General features: G+C 42.2%; 1 pseudogene; it reads left to right on the top strand.

The window, feature by feature from the left end:
* The first annotated feature begins 4098 nt into the window (after nucleotides 1-4098).
* LOC101052126 (small ribosomal subunit protein eS4-like) lies at nucleotides 4099-4893 on the top strand (annotated as a pseudogene).
* Nucleotides 4894-9941: the final 5048 nt, after the last annotated feature.

Raw genomic sequence — 9941 nt, 5'->3', positions numbered from 1 at the left:
TACAGGAGAGAGAAACAGAGTCTTGGTGAGGCTGAATTTTCCCCTCGTGTGGGCCCCCATGAACTGGTTTCCCAGTGTGCCACATTCACTGGCCTCTCTCAGGCAGATGTCAATCATTCTTTCAGGTACTGACATGGGCAATTGACACCTACTGTCATCCCACGTTCTATGATAGGCACAGAAGGTAAAAGGTGCACACGACAGAGGAGGTCCCTATCTCTCAATCCTAATCAGTTATCACACAAATAAATGTTTAATTATGAACTGCGACAGTCGTGGGAAGGAAAGAGACAGCATGCCATGAGAACATAGAACATTGCCTAGTCTGAGGGTTGGGGAAGTTTTCCCCAAGAAGCGATAATTGAGCCGAGACCTGGAGAGTGACCAGGAGGTGGCTGTGTTAGAGTGTGTGTTGCAGGTGGCCGTGGATGGCTCTAGGCCAAAGAAAGCAGTGCAAAGCCTGAGGCAGAGCCATGAAGGAATGAGGCAGAAGGATGCAGGGACGCTGCACACACAGTTATGGTCAACGTGATTAGAAGCAAAGAAAACGAACCTAATGCTCCATCCATTGTTCTAAATGGTGACCCTTTGCCAAAATGACAAAAATAATGTACTACTCTAAAAAGAGAGGCAGACTGGCTTCATAGGCAGGACCTCCCCAGGATGGTAGAATCCTGGTGGGGTTGTCAGTCCAGAGTTGGATTTGAGAGTGTCCAAAAATCCAGTTTTTCCAGTTCATCTGGTCAATTAGATTCAGAGGTTTGACTCACACTGGCCAAAGTCACAGAAAACAGATGTATAAATCAAAATGCCTATGTATAGTTTTGACACAGGAAATATGGCTGCCTAGCAGATTGAAGTATTCAGGTCTGTTGGTCAATGCATTCCCTTCCCTATGAAGCAACCTGTAGGGGAATGCAAATGATGATCAAAAAGTTAATGTGTGAGTAAAGAATTGGAACAAGGGCTACTGGTCAAATAATCCAGCTGTGGTCCTTTGATGCACCATTTTCCGCTAAAGGTAAGCATATGTCTGAACCCCAAATCAGAACTCAGGGTTTGACCAAGAACTTTAGCCTGATTTGTGAGTGTCATTCATGCACTTACCTGTCTTTATTGGGGTTTTACTAACAAGTATAAATAATTAAATATATTTTGTTATATATTGAATAAACCACCACTATTAGAATGAATAAAATAACATTAAAAGAAAGCAAAATAGATATTTAATTCAATATTTGTGCCATCATTTGTATCCAACATTTATCTGTCCAAGTTGATAGTTTGATTTTCTTTTAGTACTTGTTTTCTGTTGATGCTCTGTTTTCTCAATTATTGTCTCCTCTTTTAATTAAAACAAAAAATCTCTTAAGGAGTCTTTGATTGGGCACTATGGCTCATGCCTGTAATCCTAGCACTTTGCGAGACCAAGACAGGAAGATCACTTGAGTCTTGGGTCCAGGAGTTCGAGGCCAGCCTGGGCAACACATCAAGAACCTGTCTCTACAAAAAATAAAAAAATTAGCCAAGCATAGTGGCACACTCCTGTATCCCTGCTACCGCAGGAGGCTGAGGCAGAAGGATCATTTGAGCCCTGGAGTTCAAGGTTGCAGTGATTGCACCACTGCACTCAGCCTGGGCAACAGAGTAAGACCCTCAATCAAAACAGAAGTCTGTGAGCAATTTATTTGAGTTACAAAGAGCTATTTAGAGTTTCATTGGTGATGGAAGACAGTTGCAATCCTCAGCAACTTTAGCACTAGATATGATTTATAAATATCACTTCTTACTAAAAAGACACCAGGGATCCTTAGAAAAACAACTGAGTCATGATCTGGAGAAGGAGTTTTTTGATATAAGGCTAGAACATCTTATTATGCCCCAGAGCAAAGGCAATGTTAAAGAATCCTGGCATGATGGCAAAAGAATGTGGAGGCTAACTTGAAGGTGTTTTCTCTGGCCATATTTGGGTCAGTCTAAATATGGAAAAAGATAATCTTAATAGAGTGAAACACATCAAATGTATAAAAATCCAATAGTTCACATGGTGATAATTTAAAAACAAATCAGTGATCAGCTATGGAGACTGGAAGGACAATCAATTCCTGACAGGCTGGTAAATAAAAGGAAAGGATCTTATCCTGCTTTTGCCTTTTCTGTATAAACTGTATTTCAGTATAACTGAGTAGTTGACATGAGAAATTTCTTCTTTACAGAAGGATCACAGCTAAGAAAGAGAAATAACAGAACTAGAAAATCATCATTTTCAAGTCCCTATTGAATTGATGGATCTAGGCAATGAACTGCAATGGCTGCAAAAATCATTAGATGATAGGTTAATGGGGATCTTTATTATGGATGGATCAGGCTGACAACACCTACCACTAACCCATCAACTTAAATCTATAAAGGTAGAAAAATCAGACATCATCTTTTTCCCAATATGATACAATCAGAATGCATACCAAACCACGTTTAAGTCTTACAAAATGAACCTAAATCTAACCAAGGTCTACCTACCTGTTCACAAGAAACACGGGGATAAAGAGACAAGTTAAATGACACCAATACAACCAGTGAAATCTGGAATGTGGGTATTTCTGTACAGCAAATGACTCAGTTTCTTCGACAAATGAATAGCATAAAAAGGGTGTGATAGCGGGGGACTGTAAGAGACTTAAGAAGAATATTGTATTGGTTTGGCTGCCATAATAAAACACAACAGACTGGATTCCTTAAACAACAACAATTTATTTCTTGCAGTCTGGAGACTAGAAGTCTGAGCTCAAGGTGACAGCATGGTTGAGTTCAGGTGAGGGCTCTCTTCCTGGCTTACAGACGGCTACCTTCTCATCTGTGCTCACATGGCCTTTCCTCAGTGCATGCTCCTGGAGAGAGCAAGATCTCTCTCCTCTCTCTTCCTCTTATAAGTCCACCAATACTATGGGATTAAGACCCCACCCTTATGACCTCATTTTAATCTTAATTAGCTTCTAAAAGCCCTATCTCCAAATATAGTCACATTGGAGGTTAAGATTTCAACATATGAATTTAGCAGGGACACAATGAAGTCTATAGTATGTATCAGTCACATGGCATGTGTGGACCTTGTTTGAATCCTGCTTTCAAGGAACTGACTGTAAAAAGACATTTATGGGAAAATCAGCAAAATTGTCTTTGTTGTTGTTGTTTGAGATAGGATCTTCTCTATCACCCAGGCTGGAGGGCAGTGGTGTAATCATGGCTCACAGTAGTCTCAAATTTCTGGGCTCAAGTGATCCTCCTACTTCAGCCTCCCAAGTTGCTGGAATTATAGGTACATGTCACCAGGCCTGGCTAATTTTTTTTTTTCTTCATAGAGATGGAGTCTCCCTGCGTTGCCAAGGCTAGTCTAAAACTCTTGGGCTCAAGTGATTCTCTTGCCTTGCCCTCCCAAAGTGCTGGTATTACAGGTGTGAGCCACTATACCTAGTCTCATCAGGGAAACTGTAACATCACCTATTAGATACTAGATGATAGTAAGGAATCATTAATTTTTGTAGATGTAATAAAGATGTTGTGATTGCTTTCTTAACATTCCTTATCTCTAGACATACATACAGAAGCATCTACCTTTGAAGTTATATAAAGCCTGGGATTTGTTTTAAAACAACACATTAGGGGTGAGAGTAGAGGTTGGAAAGGAGATATAGATGAAACTAGATCTCCATATATCAGTAACTATTGAAGGCCAGGCACTGTGGCTTACAACTGTAATCCTAGCACTTTGGGAGGCTGAGGTGGGAGGATCACTTGAGCCCAGGAGTTCTAGACCTGCCTGGTCAAAAAAGTGATTCCCAATCTCTAAAAAAAAAAAAAAAAAAAAAAAAAAAAAAAAAATGTTGCTAGGCATGGTGGCTCAGACCTGTAGTCCCAGCTACTTGGGAGGCTGAGCTGGGAGAATTGCTTGAGCCCTGGGAGGTTGAGGCTACAGTGAGCTGTACCACTGCACTGTAGCCTGAGTGACAGAGTGAGATCCTGTCACAAAAATAAAATAAAATAAATGAATTTCTATGCACACCAGAAGACAAAGGTCCTCTTTCCTTGCCTAACACAGCCATGGCTCATGGTCCCAAGAAGCATCTGAAGCGGGTGGCAGCTCCAAAGCAATGGATGCTGGGTAAATTGACCAGTGTGTTTGCTCCTGATCTACCCACCTGTCCCCACAAGTTGAGAGGGTGTCTCCCCCTCATCATTTTCCTAAGGAACAGACTTAAGTATGCCCTGACAGGAGAGGAAGTCAGGAAGATTCGCATGCAGCGGTTCATTAAGATCGATGGCAAGGTCTGAACTGATATACCCTACCCTACTGGATTCACGGATGTCATCAGCATTGACAAGACGGGAGAGAATTTCCATCTGATCTATGACACAAAGGGTCGCTTTGCTGTGTATATTGTATTACATCTGAGAAGGCCAAGTACAAGTCATGCAAAGTGAGAGAAATCTTTGTGGGCACAAAAGGAATCCCTCATCTGGTGGCTCATGATGCTTGCATCATCCTCTACCCTGATCCCCTCATCAAGGTGAATGATGCCATTCAGATCGTTTTTGGAAACTGGCAAGATTACTGATTTCATCAAGTTTGACACTGGTAACCTGTGTATGGTGACTAGAGATGCCCACTTGGGAAGAATTGGTATGATCACCCACAGAGAGAGGAACCCTGGATCTTTTGACATTTTTAACATGAAAGATCCCAAGTACAACAGCTTTGCCACCTGACTTTCCAACATGTTTGTTATTGGCAAGGGCAGCAAACCGTGGATTTCTCTTCCTTGAGAAAAGGGTATCCACCTCATCATTGCTGAAGAGAGAGACAAAAGACTGGCAGCCAAATAGAGCAGTGGGTGAAGTGGTCCCTGGGTGACATGTTAGATCTTTGTATGTAATTAAAAATAATGTGGCATAATTCACAGAAAAAAAAAAAAAACAGGGTTATGGGCACTTGGAGCTCTAGTTCACTATTCTCTCTACATTTGTGTATGTTTGGAATTTTTCATTATAATAAAAAATCTTTTTAATGCAAGAAAAAGTGGAAGGGAGAAATACTCAAGTATTTCGACCACACATAAGGTGTAGATCTGTGTCGATCTTGTTAAATCCTGATTCAAACACACCAACTGATAAAAAGCCTTTTTTTGAACAAATGTAACAAATTGACTATGAGCTGTGTTAGATGATAGTATAAGTTATTGTTAATTTTGTTAGGAATAATTGTGCATGGGTCTTTCTTTTTTTTTTTAAGGCCCTTGTCTGTTAGAGATACACATCAAAGCATTTATATATTCTGGAATTTGCTTTAAAATACTAACAACAACCACCACAAAAAACCACAACAAAACAAGGAGAGTAGATGAAACATGATTGGCAGAATGTTGATAATTGTTAAAACTCGTCAACAGATTGGTGGAGTTTCATTATATTATCATCTGATATTTTCTGTCATAAATTACTTAAAAGAAATATTCATGAGACCATCATGTTCCGACCCAACAATGACAGGAAAAACTCACACATCCTCTTTCAAGTATCCTTGGAAGATTAATGTTTTCATGATAAAAATTGTAAAGTATTTTTGTAAAGCTCTGATCCATAGCTTCCTTTTTCCCAGTCAACAAGCAAGTTCTCATTAGAATATGACTCAAGGACATACGGTTCATTGCAATGATCATCAAATCACAGAGTGGGAAGAACAGTGACCAAAAAAAAAAATTCCCTTCCTACAGCAGAGTGTGTCATTCACAGTTTTCTGCAACTGAAACCTTGTTTTGAGATTTGCCTTCCAAAGACCCTGATAGTATACCACATTATCATATATATCCTGTAATAATATATATATGTGTATATATATACACATATATACATGTGTATATATATACATATATATGTATACATATATACATATATATACGTATGCATATATATACATATGTATGTATACATATATATTGAGCTGGGCATGGTGGCTCACGTGTTTGTAATTCCATCATTTGGGAGGCCAAGAAGGGCAGATCACCTGAGGTCAGGAGTTCAAGACCAGCCTGGCCAACAAGGTGAAACTCTGTCTAAAACTACAAAAAAAATTCACATATATATATATATGTTTTTGATTAAAAAACAAACAGAACCAAAGTTGTTATTTTGGATCTTTGATTTTTTTTCCCTTGAGAATAATAGGAGTGTTTTCATCTAATAATACACTCTTGAAGGTTGAAACATTTTAATTATTTTAAATTATTTATTTTTTTATTTTAAGAATAGGCATTTTCAGGGATCTCATAGTCCTTATTTAAATACACAAATTTAAAAAAATCATTAAAAAATTTTACCCCCAGCAGGGCTGGGCCACAGAACATGTTGAGGTGGACAGAAAGAGTCTCTCGTCTGCCTGGTGCCCCAGTCATTCACAGGTGATGCCCAGTGGGCTTGAAAGGTGGACTGAGCAAAATTATTTCTAAATGAAAGTGGGAATCAGGGTGTATGAATTGTTTGGTGGAGAACCTCTGGGCTCCCTGATTCAGTCTACCATTATTCCACTCCTCTGACTGTCTTCTGTTCTGAGAGGTATGGGCTGAGCCTGGCAAGAGCTCACGTCCCATGTCAACCCATCAGGGCCGCAGGAAAAGGCTGCCTGCGCTCTGGACCCTCCAGAGTTGACAGCTGTGACCCTGAGCCAGTGTTTGATGAACTGACCAGGCAGATGCCACACAGTGCTCTGCAGTGTCTCTGCCAAGTGACTCAAAAACCCAAACCATTCTGGGAAGGAGGAGCAGGTCAGTCAGCTTCTAAAAATACCCAAACAGGAGCACAGAAACATCCCATCGCTCCATGTCAATCAAGAGAAAGTCACTGAAGAGTATGTTAGCCAGAAATTTTAAAAAAGCAGCAGGAGAGGGAGGGAGAGCCTGGGGATGAAGAAAACTTCATTTAAACGCTGGCAGCATGGCCTTTAGGAGGCATCTACTTGGAGAGCCTCATAAATGGTCTTTGGGTTATTGCCAGTAGTAGCATTTGCATCAGGCCACCAAGGCCCCGCTGCTAGCTGGCCACGCCAGGGAGGGCTACAGACTCTGAGCATGCTATTGGCCTCAGGTCATGCCGTGAAAAGTCAGCAAGATCACAGAGGAGCTGAGCCAGCAGGATTTTCCAGAAATCACCGAGGGCAGGAAGACCAGAGCAAATTCTATGTGGGTGGTTGAAGCCCAGAGCAGGACACTGAAACAGCACCTTCGTGCGGCATCTCTATACCAGAAACAGCCGGAGACGTGGGCAAGGACCACCTTCGGGAGCAGGAGCACAATCTATCCACTAAGCAGCATCCCATATACTGCCTCCTGAAGAGAGAGGCCCACTTAAGAGGAAATGCAAACACAAACATCCCAGGACAGCCCGGGGTGCCCATGCAGTCTAGTGATCGCACTCCGCTGAGCCACACTGATCTCCCAGGCTGGGCCCTTCAGATTAGCAGCAGTGGTCTCTGTAGCCCCTCAGCACCCCCGTCCATTCCAGCCAAGCTGCACTATCTCTGTTCTCGTGGCCGAATATTCCAGTTTAGCCTGAAGTTGCCTCCTTACATAGTTTATATTCAGCTTAAAGGTTTCTCCATACACAGTGAACTGTAACCCAACTAAAAGTATAAACAGACTGTAAATTACTCTAGGAACAAGTAGCGGAGTCTCAGCCAATCACAACAAGCAGCCAGTTGTTCACACTGTGTGCAAATAAGGCAGAAGCCAGGCGGTAACCAATCTGGCTGTTTCGGTAGCCATTGTCACTCTCATTTTTCTCTCCCTAAATCCTCCTCACCATGAAGCATTGCCAGAGTTTCTCTAAACCTTTTCTGATTTCAGAGGCCGCCAGATTTGCAAATCATTTTTTGCTTAATCTAATTCCATTAAATTTACCTTGTCTAAAGTTTTTATTTTCTTTTCTTTTTTTTGAGATGGAGTCTTGCTCTGTCACCCAGTCTGGAGTGCAGCGGCGTGATCTCTGCTCCAAACTCTGCCTCCTGGGCTCAAGCAATTCTCCTGCCTCAGCCTCCCAAGTAGCTGTGATTTACAGGTGCCCACCATCATGCCTAGCTAACATGGTGGCTCATGTCTGTAATCCCAGCACTTTGGGAGGCTGAGGCAGGTGGATTATTTGAGGTCAGGAGTTGAAATCAGCCTGGTCAACATGGTGAAAGTTTTTCTTTTAACACAGGTCTTCTGCCCTATCCTTCCTTGTCACCCAGGTTTCTAGGCACGCCTGCCTCCTAGCCAAGGGGCACTGGCTTCAGGCTTCTGAAGAGCATCACACTTCCAGAAAGTTGAAAAAAAAATTATACTTCCGGACACATGCTCACCCCTCCTCCATCCCCACGACAAATTCCCTCCAAAATCATCACACTGCATTTCTCTTCTCTTCCCCGGATGAAACTACCTTCCCCATAATGATGAGATGAGGAACAAACACCCATAAAAGCAAAGACCCATACAGGACAAAAAGAAATCTACCAATGTGTAGGTCAGATTATTTTCAATTTGTACTTTATATTTGTGCTTTAGAATTTACAAAGACCAGCAGGGCGCGGTGCTCACACCTGTAATCCCAGCACGTTGAGAGGCCAAGTCAGGCAGATCATTTGAGGACAGGAGTTCAACACCAGCCTGTCCAACATGGTGAAACCCCGTCTCTACTAAAAGTACAAAAATTAGCCAGACATGGTGGCGGATGCCTGTAATCCCAGCTACTCGGGAGGCTGAGGCAGGAGAATCACTTGAACCCAGTAAGCTGAGATCGTGTCACTGCACTATACGTAGCCTAGGTGTTGGAGTGAGACCCTGTCTCTTAAAACAAAAGAATTTACAAAGACCTTTCCCACACACAATCACATTTTGGTCTGCCAACCACTAAGTGAGACAAGTATTACTAATCCCATGCTGTGACGTAGATGCTTAGACTTGAAGAATTTAAGCAATAGTTCCAAGACCACCCACCTACTCAGTGGCAGAGCTGGGATTCTAACCTTATAGAATTCTGAGTAAAATCCTTCCTCCAATAAAGTAACAATAATAGTGACCTGTCTTGAACATTTGCTAAATGCCATGCCCTATGCCACATAATTTACACACTTAAATTTAGTTAACACTCATGAAATCCCTATAAGATAAGGTTGTGCTATTATTATGCCCATCTTAGGGATGAGGAAAACTGAGGCAGAAGGAGGGTAAGCAATTGCTGAGGTCATGCAGCTATACTGTTCTATCCATAGCTTCCTAAATTTTTGCTATTCCTATTTCACTGAAAATAATAAACTCAAGCTAGGAAACAAAATAATAGGCAACCCAACAGAAAGTTTGGAAAGCACAGAGTCAACAGTTAAGACCCTGGCAAGAGGGGTTCATTTGCAAGCCATGCCCTAAAGCAGCAAGCTGCAGGTGTTGGCTACTAAATCCGTATAAACAGGCGTCACCAACTTATTTTAAGCCTCAGTGAAAAGGTTAGTGACAGTATCAGCCAGAGCCTGGCAGGAAACAGATGGCATGCTCCAAATTGCTCAACTGAAAAAAAAAAAAAAAAACACCACGTAATGAGGGGGCTATTTATGGAAGTGCAGGCAGGATGAAAAGAGTCTATGAGGGGTGGTGTGGTACCAGAGACAGCAAACACAGGGAGTGGTTACCCCCTCTAGGACCACAGGGGCAAAGGGACGGAACATGGTACCACAGAGCAGCAACAGCCAGAGCTGGGAGACGAACTGCCTCCCAGACACTGCCAGGGCAGCCTTCCTCCCTTCCGTTCCCGCCAGGTGCCCCCGTTAGACAAGAACGCTCAAGGGCTGTCAGGCAAAGAGCGTTGGTGAAGCTGTCCCTAGAGATGCATCTCTTGGGCCACAGTCAGGGTAGAGAGAGGTGGAG

Source organism: Saimiri boliviensis, chromosome 4 (assembly GCF_048565385.1).
Source record: "Saimiri boliviensis isolate mSaiBol1 chromosome 4, mSaiBol1.pri, whole genome shotgun sequence".
Taxonomy (NCBI): domain Eukaryota; kingdom Metazoa; phylum Chordata; class Mammalia; order Primates; family Cebidae; genus Saimiri; species Saimiri boliviensis.
This window is presented reverse-complemented; position numbering and strand designations above follow the sequence as displayed.